Consider the following 19,096-nt stretch of genomic DNA (forward strand, 5'->3'; position numbering starts at 1 on the left):
TTTTTCCCCCAGAGGGTGGTTGGGCACTGCCCAGGCTCCCCAGGGCAGTGGGCACAGCACCAAGGCTGCCAGAGCTCCAGGAGTGTTTGGATGATCCTCCAGGGCACAGGGTGTGACCCTTGGGGATGGTCCTGTGCAGGGCCAGGAGCTGGACTCAGTAATCCTTATGGGTCCCTTCCAGCTCAACTCGGTGTATTCTCTGAGTCTGTGGTTCTGCTCAAAGGGTTTCAGATTTATTTTATTCTCAGTGGGTTTTCTCCAGCTCTCAGCCCCACTCCTCAGCTGCACCACAGACATCTTACATTAACACAAGTGTTGAGTGAGTGAGTGTGGGGTGAAACTCTACTACCCCTTGTGATACCCCTTCCCATTAGCACGTACAGGGGAGTAGAGAGTGCTCCAGAAGGCCCATGGAATCAGATTTAATCCAACAGTTCACAGCAGTCACTGCTGTACCCACTAACCTCCTTCCCTGCTAACAGCAGGCAGAGATTTAACAGGGAGGAGAGGAGAGGAGAGGGTGGCTGGGGCACCCGGGGCTGCTGCTCTCCTGGTGTGTTCCTGCTGATCCTGCTTGCACAGTGTGGAAGTGGCTGCACAGCTGCCTTCCTGCAGGGTGGCTGCAGCTGGCCCTGCTTCCAAAGCCCATCTGCCACCTTTTCCCAGCCTGCTGAACACCCCTGTACATGTGAGCCAGAACCCTGATCCATCACAGATGTCCCAAGCCCAGACAACAGGCAGATACCTACAAGAAGCAGAGATTTTCCTGGAAGAAAAAGGAAAATCCTCCCATGGCACACTCAGGAGAGCTGAGGCACTTCAGTCCTGTTGTGGGCCACTATCCCCAATTCAGCTGCTTAAAACCCACAAGCTAAGGCTGATTTTGCATCCTGTAGTGGATCAAAACTGTGACCTGCAAACTGCAGCTGAAGCCTGTGCTTCGGTTTGCCACTGTAGAGAAAGGAAATGACAGCCCTGAGTGCTGGGAGGGTGAGTATGTTAAATCCAAGAGGTGTTCATGTGTCTCAGTGGTGGGACTGACAGCAGCAGAACAGCAGAAGGGAAACAGGAACTGATGTTGATGTGCCTGGGATGCTGCTAATCATGAGTCAGGCACTGCATCCTACCCCAGCCCAACGATCTTGGAGCCACACACAATTAAAGTCAGTGCTTCTTCCCCTCAGCTTCCCCCTTTTCCCTTCCCAGAGCTGCTGGCAGCTTTTTTTTTTTCTTCTTTCCACCAAACGCGGCCCTCTTGTGTTCACAAGAGAAACAGGGAGAAATCAGTAACAACCACTCATGAATATGAGAGAATTATCAGAAAAGTGGCTTTTCCACACCTTAAACTCTGCTTAGATGGCTCGGGGAGCCATGAGCAGCATCCTACAGGCTTCTGCCCAAATCCCACAAGAGCGAGCTTGAACATCAACGTGAGCATTACAGAGATTCCTGCCTTCCCTCCCACTCCCACCTCCCTCTGGTTTGGAAACAAGGATTCCTCAGGGGTTTGCAGATCTAAACACGCAGTGCTTGGAAGAAATAAACCCCAAGTGCTGTTATCTGAAGGGTGGAGAGGAAGAGCAGCAGGGGAGAGCACAGATCAGTGTGTGTGTGTGTGTGCACACGTGTGTGTTTGGCCCCACGCACACGCTGCAACACGGCCCCGAAACGAAAGGAGCAGTCGTTTATGTGGAGGTTTCCATAGAGACCAAGTTTTGAAAGAATTAAGGTGGAACGATTATGTATGTTCTGGAGGGCTGGAGATAAAAATAACCTTGCTAAGCATTGCACGGACTAATTAGATGATGATCCTTGACTCGGAGCTCTCCTTGGTGTTGCAGTCGCCGGGCTCCTGGGCTTGCCCACGTGTGCAGTGGGGAGTGAAGCACTTCAGACAACAGCAGTGATCCACAGCCTCGATGCCTGTTTCCCTGGAAGGCTGTTATGCTCTCCAAAGGCTCGTCTCTCGCTCCCACTCTGCCAGCTCAAGCAGAAACGACGTGTGCTCCAACCCTTCTGCTGTCAGACCTGCTGTCACCGACGCCCAGCGAAACCCTCGGGGTCACAACAGGGAAAGAAAGAGAGAAGAAGAAAGGCAAGGAGTGAGGAGCACTGGTGGGTTTCCACCAGCCACGGCAAGGAAAGTCTGCCCCAGAGGGAACCCAGTTCACTGACACCAGCCCCAAAGCATCTCCTCCATGGCAGCGTGTGCTCTCCAGCCTCAGACAAGGGTGTCTGAGCTCCTCTGGTTTACAGGAGCTCCAGAGAGCACCAGGACATGGAGGAAGGACAGTGGGGACATGGTTAGTTTGCTCCTTACTCTTTGAGAATGCCCTGACATTGGTCTGGCACTGCTTCCACACCCAGGTACGAACAAGAAAACAAAATATGAAAGGGAAGACCCTAAGCCAAAGGAATGGGAGGATCTCTGACAGCGTCTCCCACCCCGTGTTAGGATGGAACAATTGCTCAGTCTTGGCCAAACCTTTAATCCCTTTGAGGCTGGGTGGGTTTTTTGCCCTACTTACAGAAAAAAATGGACTTTAGGTGGCAGCTCAGCAAGAACTGCTCTTGCACTTAGGTCAAAATGGCGGTGTGGGAAAAATCCTCTTTTGAAGCAGCCAGAACAAAATCTTCTCAATGCTTTGCTTTGAAAAAAGGGCATTTTGTTTGGAACTGCAATAACAAGGTAAATGCATCCAAGAAAGCAGCAGAAACTTTTGCTTTGCTGTGGAACAGGCACAACTCTGTGAGGCCAATTACTTCTACTTTGGCAAGGGATAGCAGAAAAAACTTCTTTTCAGGTGTCCTCCCCCCCAAACACTTCACCCTCCACTTTTCCTCCAGTTAAAGCCATGAAACAAATTAGAGATTTCTCACTCAGCTGCAGTCCTTAGCCAGAAGAGCAATTTCTGTGCTGCCCTCAGCCCAGCTGTCTCACAGTCTGGTATCTAACAAGCCACACTGACTCCCAGTATATTTTTCCTAAAGCAAATTCCTAATGATGGTTATGAAAACGTCCTTATGGTTTCCCAGCTGATGCAAAACTAACATACAGTAACAGGCCCTGATTCACACATGACCATTTCTAAAAGCAGCCTCTGATTTCTGGGCCCATGTGTGGGTCACAGAATCCTGGAATATCCTGGGTTGGAAGGGACCCACAAGGATCATCCAGTCCAACCCCTGGCCCTGCGCAGACACCCCAACAATCCCACCCTGGCCCTCAGAGCGTTGTCCAAACCCTCCTGGAGCTCTGGCAGCCTTGGGGCCGTGCCCACTGCCCTGGGGAGCCTGGGCAGTGCCCCAGCACCCTGTGGGGGAAGAACCTTTCCCTGAGATCCATCCCAACCCCCCTGGCACAGCTCCAGCCCTTCCCTGGTCCCTGTCCCTGGTCCCAGAGCAGAGCTCAGTCCCTGCCCCTCCACCTCCCCTCGGCAGGAGCTGCAGCCCCCGAGGAGTCTCCCCTCAGTCTCCTCTGCTCCAGCTGAACCAGCCAAGTGCCCTCAGCTGCTCCTCAGACCCTTCCCCAGCTCTGTGTCCCTCCTTTGGACACTCTCCAATAGCTTTAGATCCTTCTAATATTGTTGTGCCCAAACTGCCCCCAGGACTCGAGGTGAGGCCACCCCAGGTCAGAGCAGGGGGGGACAATCCCCTCCCTCGACTGTGACCCCAAGTGTTCTTTAGGGACCAGGAAAGCAGGACCTTCAGCACTAAATTCCCTCCTTCACATGCCCTGCTTCACACCTGACCACTGCTTCAGTGCACACCAAGCAAGTGTTGGCACCTTCTGTGTCACCAACTCTGCCTCGTTTGCTTTGTGGTGGCTCTCACCCAAAGACTGAGGGGGGGAAAACAAAACCCTTTTCTCTTCAACTTCTGAAGCCTGACAGGCAGTGGCAAGTGATAATAAAGCTGAAAGGCCCCAGATCTGATATAGTTTAAGAAAAGGGGGAAACAGATAAAGACCTTTTTTGATTCACAGGATTGCTCCTCCAGGAACTCTTCGGGCAAGATGGAGATTTCTGCCTCCACATCCACTGTAAAAGCTCAGGAAGTGAGTTATTAGAGGAACATTTTCCCCCATGTGCAGAATAATCCCCTTCAATCTCTCCTCTCTACCTAAAAGACCACAGTGTCTCCTTCAGAAGTGTCTTTAATACGGAGGCCAGTGACTGTTCTTGGCCATGGCAGTGTCAGCTTGGTGACAGTGTCAGCTCTGCTGATTTCTGAGCGTGGCTCGTGCTTTCCTCAGGTGAAAATGATAAGACACTCCAGCATCTATTTCTGCCTCCCACGGCACCCCCCCTGTAAAGATCAATCCTGCCTGAGTGCAAGAGAGAGCTGCAAGGGCTTGAATTAATTCAGGCAGACAGCCTGCTCCTCTCTGTAAACAGTGCCACGGCTCTGGCATCTGCAAAGGTTCCATGTGACGCAGGAAACCTGAGTCAGGCCCACAGGGACATGATCGATGAGGGCAGGAATGGGGAGCAGGACATGTCTGCAGACAGCACAGCCCAGGAGTGTCCTGTGTTGCTCTCGTGCCAGCACAAGGAGGAGGGGATGTGATGAGGTTTGACATGAGCAGCAGCAGCATCACAACTTTCCTCCTTCCTAAAGCAGCAAGTTTCCAACTCGTCACCTGTTCTCAGTACGGCCAACAAATTGCCAAATAGATTTCATTTCAGCCTGGTCTCCTATCAAAGCCAGGTTTAAGTGATCAGTGTGTGTGCACACACACGTGTGTGCATTTATATCCTTTCCCTTTTTCCTTATCCCCCTGGAATTCACAGAATCTCAGAATATGATGAGTTGGAAGGGGATCCACAAGGATCATTGAGTCCAACTGCTGGCCCAGTACAGGACACCCCAAAAGTCACACCATGTGCTTGAGAGACTCTGAACTCACTGGCCAATTCAAGTATAATCTGACAGAGGCAGAGGTCTCCAAAAAGCTAAATCCCAAGAGAAATGGTAAAACTACATATTTGATCAGGGTTGGCAGACACTGTAATGAGGAGAATATCTGAAATGTCAGCTCAACCCTCACTACACACCAGAGATGCCACCCCAGAAGGGACTGAGCCAAGAGAGCCTTGCATCAGGCTTTCCCTCAACACAGGTGGACAAGATGCTTCAAGTTCTGGTTTGGATTTCCCTCCTGAGTTGCCTCTCCCCCAGAACCCTGCTGTCTCCAGAGCTCCCAGGGAAGACTGCTCATCAGGTGAGGTGATTATGGCCCCACCAATCTCCAAAAAGCATCTTTAACCTTGGGAGAAGCATGGCTTGTGCCAGTGTCTTTTTCAAAGATCCAGTGCTCCCTAACATGAATGTGCCCATTTATTGGCACACCTGAATTTGGCTTGGTTTGCATCAATACCTGGGCCTCAGGTCATAAATCTGCAGTGGAATTAGGTCTGAGTTTCCAGTTGCTCTCAGCCTCACATTATCATCATCTTTTCACCCCTTACAGTGCCCTCGATCTGTGGGCAGTGTTGTCTCCCCCCCCCGTGCCAGGCACCAAACAAACACAACCATCACAGGCTGCCTCAGCTTGCTCAGACAACAACTCCAGCAGGAATTGGCCTGACCCTCCCCACTGTGCCAGGACTTGGCCTTTTCTCAGCAATTATCTCCTGCACGGGGAAAAGCAGCTCAGTGTTCAGCTGTCAGTAGACATGAAAGTGCCTTGACCCCCCCTTTCCCTTCCCACTCCAGCTGCTGCAGGTGCTACCAGGGCTCCTGGGGAAAGAGGAGAACAAAAATCCTCTGCTGAATGTCACCAGCCCCAAAGTACCACCCGAAAGAGGGGGCAGAGCTCACCAAAGATTAATGGCACTTCAAGGTTTAGATCTGTGTGTGCTGGGAGGGTCTGTGCAGACAGCCAATAAAGGCTAATATGATTTTACACACAAATGAATCATTTCAAGGAATGAATTGCCCCGAACAAGCCTGGACGTGGCCACGCTCCTGTCCTGAGGAGCAGGGGGAGGCATTCCCTGCTGATCCACAGAGAGCTTAATTAAGGAAGAGAAATCCTGGTTTTTTTGCAGGCTGAGCCTGTGGGTTTGCAGCCCTTGGCTCAGGCAGTAAGGCCAATGTCAAGAGCCTGACTGGGGCAGCGTGGCCCCAGGCACAGTGCAAGGCTGGCTAGCCCAGGCTCTCTCACCCTTGCTCTGACACTGGAGGCTGTGTGGCCTTGGAGAATTTATGCTTCCTCTCAGTGCCCCTCTTAAAACAAGGATCCTGACACTGTGTTCCTTTGTAAAAATGCCCTCGGAGCTCACAAAGAGAAGTGCTGCATCACAGAGAGTTATTGCTCCATCTCATTCCTTCCTTGCCCTGCTCAGGTAATATCTGAGCATCTCCTAGACCTGCACCAGGCAATATGACTCATGTCTCTCATATGTGGCTCCTCTACGATCCCCAAAGGGGAAATGAGGTATGGGGAAGGTTGTTTTTGTTTTGGCAGGGTTGTTTCGTGTCTGGGCTCCGTTTCTGGGTGAAGGACTCCCCGTGTGTGTTGGATTTTTAGCTCTGTGTCTGGGTGAGAGAAGGGAGGGCAATGAGCTGCTTGGAAACCAGGCAACAGGCAGCCATTTCACAGTTTGGGGTCATTCAGGGCTGACATTTAGAGGCAAAATATGCTTGGAAGAGGCAGTTTCACTGACCCCAGGGGCACCACACTAGGGAAAGCTTGGTTAGGGCTGAGCCTTGGTCCACTGAAATTCGCTGGGACTCTCATTTTTCCACCTAATTCTTAACTCCTGAGATTCAGGAGAGAAGGAGAAGAAACAAACATTGAAAACTTGCCTTTTCTCTGACCCTTCTCCCTCGTGGATGGGAACATGCCCACACAGTGGTCCCCTGGCAGGTGAGGGCAGGTAACAAGCCGGGTACCACCTCCTGCCAGAGGCTTCCTCTTTAATGCACTGGGCTTGAGAACACTCCTGGTTCCTCCTGGGCACACAGCAGGAGCCGTGCTGAGCATCAGGAACTTTGATCTCTGTGAAGCTCCAAGGCAGGAGAAGGTCCATGTGCAGCTTCATTCCTCCAGATCCAGCTGTGGGAGGAGGCCCAGGAGTGGATGCACAGGTTGTAGCCCTGTGCCTCCTGTGCTTCCTGTTTGCAGAGGTGCAGGAGAAAAGGAGAAGGTGGGATATTCTCCTCAGAAAGTCCCTGGGACTTCTAAATTGTTTTCCCAAAGAAAGATGTTTTTTTTTTTTTTTTTTTTTTTTTTTTTTTTTTGTTTTTTGTTTTTTGTTTTTTTTTTTTAATTTTTTTTTTTTATTATTTTTATTTTTATTTTTTATTTTAAATTTTCTTTGCAAAAAATCCCCTGAAAGGACAAGTTTTTTATTTCAGGAACACTTGATTTTAGGATCTTTCTGAAAGCTCCCCCAAAAAAGTTGAGTGTTCTGGACACAACTTTTCAATACTTTGAAATGAGAATTTCCCCCAACTTTCATTCTCCTTGTCATAAAAGTTCTATTTCATGGCCCATTTGGAAAATACTATCTTTTATTTTTTTTTTCTCAGATTCAGAGTAAAACCCACCTTTCCACAACCTCAATATTCCCTCTGCTGTGCTGAGACCTCCTTGTCTCCCTACAAGGCACCTACTCACCAGCATCAGGCATGGATGGAGCCTGCAGCACAACAGTTAACGTGGTAATTCTCCAAGGATTTTGTTTAGAGTTTTATAGCATTACACACCAGCCTTATTGGATTTAAATGGCTTAAATTAACTGGGTTATTTAATGGATTGTCCAGATTAGGGAGGAATCTGCAAAGGCTGTTACTTCAAGAAGAGCAGCTGAATGGGAAGAAAAGATCTCCAAGTAACATTAATATCCTGGAGGCTCACAAGTCCTGACAGGCCACTCCTGTCCTTTATTGACATTCTCTCATATGCATTTAGCCAGGTTTGTGTTTAGTTTAATAATCTCCTGAAAGTTTAATTGTTGCTTTATTCATCCATGACCTTTCCTTCTCATCTGGAGACATATTATTGCTAATCTACAAATTTCAAGAACCAGATTTATTTGCAAAACCCATTATTCTGCTATGCAAATCTCCTCTCTTCCTGCAGCCTGCCTGAACAGGGCTTTCTTACAGCCACCATAATATATAGGCACTATTCAAATATTTAAATGTAAAATTTATCTATATTTCTCTTTCAAGCATGCCCAGGTTCTATGTGGTGCGAAGTTAATTAAAATCTTTAGAATCAAAGGCAGGTTTGCTGACCTTGATCCAGACCTGGCAGACTTTAACCTCCAAAGTCCTCACTTAACCACAGGGGAAGTGGAACTACCAGGAAAGGGGAAATCACTTGGCTGACAGTAAATTTCTGATGGAGAAACACGTCCTCTCCATTAGTGTCAGACATGACAACAGCAGTGCAGCCCCAGAGGCACAGACACAGCTTTCCTGAGCTGTCTGCAGGTCCCTGACCTGAAGCAGGAGCAGAAAAATGCCCAGAACAAGAGTCTTTGCCACAGATCTTTCCCCCAAGTGTCCCCAGAGTGATGCCTCCCCAAAGCCTCAGGATTTATAATCCTGCTGGCACAGGGTGGGAGGCAGAACCTGTCAGAGAATCCCAGAATGGCTTGGGGTGAAAGGGACCTTAAATATCATCTCGTTCCAACTCCTCTGCCACGGGCAGGGACACCTTCCACTAGACCAGGTTGCTCAAAGCTCCACCCAGCCTGGCCTTTGACACTTCCAGGGTCTGGGCAAACACTTCCAGGGATGGGGAAAACTTCATTTGATGTGGGGCTGCTCTGAACCTCTGCAGATCCAGGGACTTGAGCCCTCTTCCCAAATAATCAGTGTCCCCAGTACTCAATATTAATTTCATCTGTCCCCTGCCTCAATTTCCCACCTCTGTCCATGGCCTGTTTGTGTTCACTTGGGTTCTGAAGTGCCAGCTGCAATAATCCTCCTTCCCAAAGCCACAGCCAGTGTCCCCTGGCTACGGAGCATCATTTCCACAAATACAGGCAACCAAGAAATCAACATTTTCTACTAAGCCTGGTGTCATTGAAGGGCATTATCAGGGAAGCTCACACAATTAAACCATAATTCAGTGGATGGATGTCAAGGACTTTACTGATGAGCAAATTAAGGAAGCATTAGCCACGGGATTCAAGGGAGAGGCAACGTGGGTGCCAGCCAGAGAGCAGAGACGTTGTGCTTGTGCTCCCAGAGCTTCCCTTGGCACTGTGCCTGCTCACCCAGCACCCCCTGGCTCCTCCACATCCCACCTCATGGATACAGGGGGATCTGGGCCAGGGCAGCCAGAGCTGATGGCTCAGCTTCATCAGGTGCCTGCAGAGAATCTGGGATCCACTGGTCCTCTCTTGGATAATTCAAAAGAGAAGGAAGCAAAAACCAAGAGGGAGAGGTTTTCAGTCAGATAGCCCAGGATTATGTTTGCTGAGAAAGACAGTCTTTATTCTTGCCCCAAATATTTGCAGCCCTAGGCCTGGAAAAACCAGCACAAGCTCCAGATGGATCAGGAAAGCACCCAGACTGCCAGGAGAGGCTCACTCGGACCTGACTGAGAAACAACAACTCCTGAGTGGTTTGCTTCAAGCTGATAAGACAGAAATAGTCCTGTATTTCACCAAGAAATCACCACTGTTGGACTGATGGACAGGGAACAACCCTGGTAGCCTTTCATTGAAATGGAGTTACTCGTGCACACGATGAAAAGCCTGGGAACACATCCTCTTGGAACAGCCACCTGCTGAAGTCCCACATGGTGAAGCAGGGAAGGAAGCAGGATGAGGATAGTTTGGAAATGTAATGGAGTGAGAGCTCTGCTTCAGACACACAACCACAGATGGGTCTTACACACTTGTGTGTGGAGCAGCCCCTTTTCCCTGGATAGCTGCAGAGTTCAGAGGTGGGAACTGGCCATCTCCTGGCAGCCAAACCCACTGAACACCCCTGGCTTCAGTGAGCGCTGGCTCAAGCTTTCTATATTTCAGATATGAGTGGCTTTAAGCTGTTTTTCACAGTCTGTGTATTGTTTCTCTTGCTCAAATAATTTAGCTTTAACCTGAGGCTGTGGGCTCAATCCTTGCTGTCAAAGCCCAGTGTGTAGCTTTGCATGCAGCTCCTGAGGGGATGGGGGAGTACAGCATGAATCTCCTGGCTCCTTCAAAGTCTTGCAGAGCTGCTTTATGTGTGTAGAAACAGGCATAAATAAAAATAAATCTGACAGGCTTTAGTCTGTGTTTCTCCGATATATCCTTGTCTGCACTGGATTTACCCAGTTTATGTCTAACAGCATCACCAGGGCTGTGCTTACAGGGAGACAGACCCCAGTAAATACTAACAAATTCCCTCACAACATTCCCTCACCGGTACTTCCAAGTGAGATAAGATATAGTGGGCAGCCTATGGACATGGGTGAGAGCAGGGAACCACCAGAAATCCCAGGCTGGGTGTCCCAGCTCGTTTCTGTGGCTGTGCACACATGGTCTGCTTGGGGCACCTCAGCCCCAGGTGCACAGCAAACCAGGCTGCTTTAATTACCACTCCAAATGGGGGTTTCAGTGCAAATTGCTTTGTTTTCACTGCTATTTTAGCTTGAGTTAAGAGCTGCTTTTTGTTCTTCTTAGCAGAGGGAAACAAGACTCACAAAACCCTGCAACAAGTGTCCAAATTATACTTGGAGCTGGACACCTTAGAGGTTCTTAGAGGTTCTAGTGAGAAAAGAGGCCACATTCCCCTGCTGCTGCCTGTGCTGTGGTGTGGGCATAAATGAAATGTGAATTACACCACTCTTACCAGTGCAAATGATTACAGAGGAGCTGCAATCCCAGGTGAAGCTGAGCCTTTAGTGGGTTTATTTTAAGCTCAGACGCCATTAAATGTGACAGAAACATGAAAGAAACTTTCCCTCAGTGACATCTGGATGAAAACATGACTGATTCTAAATGATTCTATGATTTTCTGATGCCCTGCAGCTGGACTCTGGCACCTGTACTGGGCTGGCCACAGGCCCCCAGTGCTGGTTTAAATGTCTCCATGAAGGTTTGCAATAACAGGCCATCCTCAGTTTGCCAGAGTTGTTTGATATTTTTAGTTTTTCATCCCAAGCTGACTCTCATCTTGTCTCACAGAGCTGCGAGTGAGGCACAACTGCACTGAAATCCAGCTTCTAATCTAAGTGCACGTCTAATCCATTAGCACTGAACCCACTGGAAGGAACCCACTGGTCTGATGAGTGTTCAGCCGAGTTCAAGGCAATGAGACAACTGGGCTGTGGCTTTGTTGGATGAAACCTTCCAGCCCTTTGTTCCCTCCATCCCTGTCCCTGTGTTATCCTGCTCTGTGCTGACCCATCCAGGCTGAGAATGGACTGGGAGAGTGGATCAGCTGAAAAGGAAAGCAAACTTTTTGAGGTTTTTTGGATGTTAAGCCAGGTAAGTTCCACAATCCAGTTTATTTACACACACAGTCAGTGCAGTGCCCAGTGTGCCCTTGGGGATGAAGTGGATCAGGAAGGAGCAGGGACACCCTGAACCTGTTCTTGTCATCAGGGACTTTGTTGCATGATGCCACGTGCTCCAGACCTGTCTTTCCAAAGTAGGTGTCAGCCCTCCTCACTTCCCAAAGCCACAACGAGCAACAGCAGCCTTTGAAATGACATCAGCCTTTGAAATGACATTTTGGTTCCCCTGCCAAAATCCTGGCACACAAGACCCTTTGTCTCCAGATGACACTCATCTTTTCCACTTCTTCAAATAAGATGAATCTTGCAATTTGTCACATAGCTGGTGGTTTCCAAACATCATTTACCCAGTGGAGGCTTGGGGGGTGGTGGGGTGGGTGAAAATTATTCTTCAGGTCAATTTGTGAGTCATTTGGCTTGCCAGTCAACCAAGTCTCACTCACTTTGAGACAATATATCTGAGCTATAAAACCTCAGCCTTGAAACATAACTCACCAGATTTAGTGAGCAGCCTGTCATCACTGAGAGCAACGATCCTTAACCCCTTATCTAGCTCTGGGGAATCATTATCTGCAGCTGTTAATTTAAGCTTGTTTTAAGTAATAAAAAAAGTATTTCTTTCTGCTAAAAAATTCTAATTCTACCACTGCTTCATTATTCAGTTTCATGCTAAGGATTACTATTTTTATTGATTTCTGTTTGAATTGACATTCAAATAAATACCTGACATACTGGCCAATTACCACAGTTACTGGCCAAATTCCCAAGTATTTTTGCCTGCCAGGCAGAGGCTGCAGAAAGCTCTGAAAACAATGATGCAGAATTTAATCCCCCCTGGCTGAGCTGTGCAGAAAACAACTGTCATCCCCAGCCCTTGCAGAGGGTACCAGACAGGGGCTTCCAGGCTGCACAGAACACAGGTATGACTCTGGGATGGCCTCACATCATCTGTACTCATCTTCCTCTTTTTTTGGCACAGCCTCTCAAGCTTAATCCTTCAAATCCTCTTTGTGTTGCACCAATCTCTGTACATTTATGTACAAATTAAAGACTATCAGAAGCAATACTGCAGGGCCTAGAAGGCTCCAACTCCTTTTCAGGCTTCCATTCCTCACTGAAATGCAGTGAAGGTTGGGAGCAGGTCCTTACTATGAGTAATAGCAGCCAGGAAAGGGCCCCAAAAGTGCAACTAAACTCACAGGTAACACTATTATTCCCTCACAGCTGGGGCTCCAGAGGGATGAGAACAGTCAGGCTGGAGGCTGGACATATGTCACTAATATTTAGAGTGGAAAAAGAAACATCCCAGCAACAACAAAAGCAAGCTGACCAGGCTGGGAGTATAATCATCCCCAAACTTCTGAGGTTGGCACAATGACCACAAACCCCTCGAGCAATCCATCTGTCAGCTGGGAAGGTGTAACTCAGACAGTGAATGGAGTCACACTAGTGGACAGCTCTGTGGGAACCAATTTACTCGAAGAAGGAAGAGACTTTAATCAGCCAGGGTTCAAAAGGCATGTAACTCATGTCAGAGGAGAGCAAAACTGATTGTACACTCCTCACAGGTGAACAAAAGATCAGAGAAGACAAAACAATTACAAGGAGATAATGAACTGGGTAGTCAGCAGCACAGAGCCTCTAAAGAGCAAATCCAAGGTAACTGTGCTTGGAACAGCAGGGAGTGCAGGAGGAAGGAGAACCAGGGTCTAAGTGGGGATCAGGACTGGCCTCCATCTCCCTGTGTGCTGGAGTCCTCAGTCCAGATCTAACACTGCCCTGAAGACACTGTGGTTTGGGAGTTAGTGCCTTTCCAACCTCTCTCCTTTGTGGCTTGTGCCACGACCACCAAAATGCGGAGTAAACATTGAACTCTTTGCCATTTCCTCAGTTCCAGCTGCTTTAGGATGGCTGCTCCTGCCCTTCCTGCTCTGCTGGAGCCCTGACACTTGCTTTGCGGGGTGTGAGTGATTGTTCACCAGAACATCAGCTCGGAAGAAATAATTGCCCCGGGGAGCCCTGAGCTGTAGTTGTGGGGAGAGGCAGATGAGAGGAATCAGTCTCGTTTTCCACTGGAACAGCTGGGAATGTGCACACATTGTGGGTGACTGGCTCAGCTGAGACAGGTTATGAGCAGCTGATAGAGAGGAATGTCTCAGCAGCTCCATTGCCTGTGACTGCCCAGCTCTGTGTGCTGAGACACAGACAACCAGAAGGGTGTTTGCGCTGCTCTTCCAGCCCTTTGTGGAGCAGGGAAAAAGAAAAGGGGAGTGGAACATCCACCTTTACTCTGGGGCTGATGATGCCAAGTATCCTCCACACAAGGAGGGTGGCCTCCAACCCCCTGTGGTACCTGGGAGAGGAGGGACCAGTGGGGACCAGTGGGGACCAGTGACAGGACCTGAAGTTGAGTCAGGGGAGGTGTAGGTTGGATATTAGGAAAAGGTTCTTCCCCCAGAGGGTGTTTGGGCACTGAACAGGCTCCCCAGGGCAGTGGGCACAGCACCATGCCTGACAGAGCTCAAGGACCATTTGGATGGTGCTCTCAGGCTCATGGTGTGGCTCTTGGGGATGGTCCTGTGCAGGGCTAAGGGCTGGACTGGATGATCCTTGTCAGTCCCTTCCAACTCAGCATATTCTGGGATTCTGGGATTCTGTGACTGTGGAGCCAGAGGCTGCAGGGGCTGCGCAAGCTCCGATGGCCCAGGATTACACCCACTCACACCAAATGAGGAGATCCAGGCACCAATTCCCCCTGGGAGGACGTCAGCAGGAACTCCAGGGGCCTGTGGGCCGGGGGCCTGTGTGAGCAGAGCCCTTGCAGAGAGCAGGAGATAATTATCTCCTTGGAAGGAACCCTGACGGTTTCTTAGAGAACAATACTTATCTTTCCATCTCTCCTGATGATCCCTTATCATTACCCAATCCTCCTGGGCTTTGCAGACATTAGCTAATCTTGTGATAAGAGATTAAGAGAAAAGCCAAGGCACATTCTTAGCCATTAATGGCAATTCCCCCCCAAAGCCTGGGTGTGTGACGCAGAGACCCGGGGATGCCTTACAGGCCTGGCTCTGTGTGAAACAGGCAGAAACCTGATTATTCCCAACTGACCTGCTGGGTACTTAGTCATGGTTGTTCGAGTTGTTTTAAGATGAGAAAAATATTATCATTAGGAGGAGCTGTGCTAGATGGTACAGCAGTGATAGCTTGTGCTTTGATGATGCCCGTGGAGAGGTAAACGTGCCAGAGGGTAACTCAGCATTCTGGGAACGTTTCTTGCATGCAAAGCAGAGCCATCTCTAATGGGAAGGTCAGGCTTTTGCTGCAGATTGGGGTAAACCCCACTGAAACTGGTGGGTTTTAACTGTTATTCCTCCATAAAGTAACTGCAGTTAAGCACATGCACACACTGAAAACAGGAAGGAAATGCAGAGCTGCCCTGAGCGTGGATACATTGAGGAGGACAATTCCTGGTTTAATTTGGAGAGGGAGTGCAAAAAGGAGCAGCAAAGGAAAGTCAAACACAACCATGAGTGTTTTGTGGGGAGGCAGAGACACGGAACGAGTCTCTGAGCTGTGTTTATGTACAAAAGGTTTGGAGCTGCTGCTTTAGGCTGTGGGGTTTCCTCCCCTGCTCTGAAAACCAGACCTTTGTAGATCCATGTAAGGAAAACTGCCCCAAGGATTCTTGAAGCATCAGCTTCCTCCTAACAAAAGCAGTCTGCAATATCTCCTACTGTGGTCAAGAAACCACATCACTGAGCAGCAAAATGTAGAATTCCCCACCCTGGGATGTCACCCGACTGATTTCCTGGAGGAATGTGACCAAGTTTCACAGCACTGCTGCCTGTTCTGGGAACCACCTTTGGGAAACTGCTCTACATCCAGACCTTGTTGCTCTGCACAGGCATAAATAGAGGATCCCAACAACAGCTGCATTTTCCAGCACTTCCAGTGCCGTGCACTTTTTCTGCGCACAAACAGCACGTCCCATTAGCCCAAATTACTTTTGCTTTCAGAAAGACACATACCACGGAAGAAAGAACAAAAATAACATCTCTTGCCCAGGACAACACAATGTATGTGTTTTCTGGCTCGCTTTCTGCAATGGCAACAGTTTTTGAAGACAAAAATATCCCCGAAATGGTCTAGCGTGAACAGAGACCAACATTTGATACAAGGACCACAAACCAGCTGATGCCTTTGCTGCAGGATCAGGGGGCATTAGTGAGAGCAACTTTCTGAGGCACATCCTGCTCCACTGACAGCAAAAATAGCAAAGAAAACCTCTCTCCTGGAATACATTTAATCCTGCATTAAACGTTATGGTTTCTGAGAGCTGCTCCCGTGCAAAACCAACACTGTTACTTATGAAACAATGCATCAAACCCACAGAGGGGAATTGGCTCTCCTGGCAGAACAGCCAAAAAAAAAAAAAACAACCCCACTTTCTCTCTTTTCCCTCCTGTAACAAATGGCCTCTTTCCCCAGTCATCTGCGTAACATTTAAAGATTAATGTCTTATGTGGCACGACACAGAGTCTTTTGCTTCCTTTTAAGAAAGCTTAAAGCTCTTCAGAGACTTTCAGAGTTATCTGTCTGCAGAGCAAACACATTTCAGATGTTCAGCCAGTTTTCTTTAAAGAACAGGCTAAATGGAGGGTTACCAAAGATGATCTTAATGGACTTTTCTTGGTTTCTGATTGGCTTTCATCTGGCTTATTTTCTCTTCTTTACATTTGCAAATGGTTTGGGCTGCTAAGCAGAGCCTTGGACAATGTGCAGGCAGCAAGGAGGGCTGTGCTGTTTAATGGACAAGGAACAGGCCTGGGACTTGGGAAGCCTGATGTTCATTGGAGCTCTACCACTCCCGAATCTGCTGCCTGTCACTTCTCTAGTTGCCTTACATCCCTAAAATGAAAGTAAAGATACAGTTCCCAGAAACCTCACATACCAAATCACTTGGGATAAGTAGCATCAACCTTTTTCTTTAACCAAGTCCAAGAATCCACTTGCTCTCAGATCCCCAAACCACTATTCCCCCCCCCCCCAACCCAGGACATCTGTACTCTGGGAGTTTGTATCTCTCACCTTTGTTTGTTGATAAGGAAAAACTGGACAAGCGTTTTAGTTTAAAATTCTTTACTTTCACCTCACTTCTGATTACCTTCAGCACCTGCCATTCCTTGGGCTCCCTTGTCTTTCCAGTACAGTGCACAGCTGCCAACAGCACAGGTAAAACACCTGTAGGAGCCCCGGGCAGAAGTTACTTCTGGGAAATATTAAGGATTACTCTGATTTTTCAGAATGACAGGATGGGCAGGGTGACAAAGTCAGGCCACGCATTGCCTGTTACAGTCGCTCTGTGGAGACCTGTGGTGAAGCAGAGCAAATGTACCAGCAAATTCCTTGGAGACTTCTGGATGTTAAACAAGAATGAAAAATAACGGAGGAGGCTGCCAGACTCGGGTTGGTTTTAAATGAAACAGTCTGATTGCTTCAAAACATTCTTCTGGTTGGGGCTGGTGTTTTCCCTTCCGTGGGATGTTTTGAAATTTATACCTTTGTTTGGAAAGAGACCCCTTGGGATTCCCCACAGAGCGGAGGCTCCCGCAGCAATCCGAGGCCTTGTGCCAGCCCTGTGTGAGCCCAGAGCTCTCGTGAGCGAGGGAAGCTGGCAGGGGACATTTTCCAATCCTTTCAAGACCTTTGTAGGCTGCCAGAGTGAGCCAGAGGGGCCTTGGTGTAATGGAAACCCTGTCCCCAGAGGAAATGTGAGCAGAATCCTGCCCTGTCTTGAGGCCCTGGGCTGCTGGGGGGGAAAGGTGACTTATTCTGTTTGTACAGTTGCAGTTGCAGAAACAGCTTAGCAAGAGAATAAAATAAAAAGCAAAGGCACTTCCTCTCGCAGCTCCCTCTTTGTCTTGCAGGTCTTATTTGCTGACACAGAAGAGTTGTGCTGATGTTTGCACTGAGGAAGGGCTGCAGCTCCTGGCGGGGGAGAGGGGGGCTGGTGTGTGTGATATGGGGACAGGGACACGCTGGGGGGGAGCCCAGCACAGCCCCTGCTCTGCACAGCCCAGAACCTGCCTGGCCTGATCCTCACTTACCCAGCACTGTGTCTCCATCTAATTCCACTTGTTCCAGAGGGGTCCATGATCAGCATCAACAGTGTAACCCTTCCACCACAGCTTTGGCACTTTACAGAGCAGAGGCAGGATCAGGCCCTGAACAAGAGCAGAATTAGGACTTCTGAGGCTCTGTCTAGATGATTTGCCCTTTTTGCCACCACTTGGGCCAGTGGTGTAGCTGGCTTTGATTCCCCCCCTCCCCACTGCCTCTTGCCAGCTGGGAGAATAACACTTTGGCGAGTCAATGATAAAATGGTTTAATGTAATAAACATGAATCTGTCAGACTCAAGTGCCCTAAAATATTCCAGGCTGCAAATGCAGGACCAACAGTGAGCTTGTTGATACAGCCTCAAGCCAGAACTAATCAGACATAGACACCATTTGCTTTCAATAGAAATTATATTCAAGAGGGCTGTTTCCTGCTTGCAGGGAAAGATGGGAAGCAAAACAGAGCGATGTGGCACATCGAAAGGAAAGAGTTCTCCCCCATCAGGCTCAACATCAGGGGTTTCAATGTCTTGCAGGGAAGGAGGCTTGTTGTTTGACTTGAGATCCTGCTGACTCAGCTCGCTGCTGAAGATCTTCCCGGGAACCAAAAACATACAGATAAATAAAATAGACCTTTTTGTGTGCGGGGTTGTAAATAACAGGTAATGAAAGCAGAATCAGCAGCCAACAGGCTGGGGCTGTAAAACTGTACGTGTTGGTGCTGCATCAGGACAAGAAAACAGTCCTTTACCTCTTTGATCTGGCACAGAGATAACATTAATTAGCCTTTCAAGTGGCCCTCTGATGCCCAGGAGGGCCAGTGTCACTTGGTTCTGAAGTCTCTGCAGGGAACCTTGGAGAAGAGCTGGCAGGAATTCAGTGCAGATGCTTTCCAACCTCTGTTACACTGGGTGTAAATCCAACACAGCTCTGCTGACACGAGAGTGGTGATTTACATTGATGAAAATGAGAGCAAAATTCATTGGCATTAGTCCTGTGAGATAGTTTGATCTAATTGTTAGGATGGTTAATTAGAAGCATGTGAGCCTGTAGCCCCCTGAACACCCCCCAGTCCAAGAACTATCCCCGAGTTAAGCTCAACTCTAATTTTAGCTCACCATTTTCACAGTGTTATTATTTCCCAGTTCTACTTTGCTGGGCTCCTTCCTTTCCTCCCTCTCCAAGCAACACACACATTTATGGCACTTTTCCTTTGAGGACTGTAGGTCCTGGGAGTATTAAACTCCAGGACCTGTTCTTACAAGATCAGCAGCTTTGCTTTGCAAACTCAAGGACTTCAGAAAACTTGGAGCAGATCCAGGTTCAAGGGAACTTAACACAGATGTGACAAGGGCTCCCTGGTGCTAGAGTGATAAATAATAATTAATAATAATTAATCACTTAATGACGAGGTTCCCTGATCAGTCATGATCACAATTTCATGGCTGATATCACCATGCTTTGAGGCAGATATGGCAGGCTTGACCTTTCCTCCTCACCAGCTTT

The 19,096-nt window shown here is 48.6% G+C and overlaps 1 long non-coding RNA gene across 1 annotated transcript; it reads left to right on the plus strand.

The window, feature by feature from the left end:
• The first annotated feature begins 6,358 nt into the window (after positions 1–6,358).
• Positions 6,359–10,157, plus strand: LOC127481333 (uncharacterized). Its single transcript, XR_007908190.1, has 3 exons — positions 6,359–6,442; positions 7,540–7,671; positions 9,483–10,157. It is a non-coding gene; the product is annotated as an uncharacterized LOC127481333 (long non-coding RNA).
• Positions 10,158–19,096: the final 8,939 nt, after the last annotated feature.

Source organism: Manacus candei, unplaced genomic scaffold, assembly GCF_025592945.1.
Source record: "Manacus candei isolate 608988 ecotype Guabito, Panama unplaced genomic scaffold, ASM2559294v1 h1tg000078l, whole genome shotgun sequence".
Lineage (NCBI taxonomy): Eukaryota > Metazoa > Chordata > Aves > Passeriformes > Pipridae > Manacus > Manacus candei.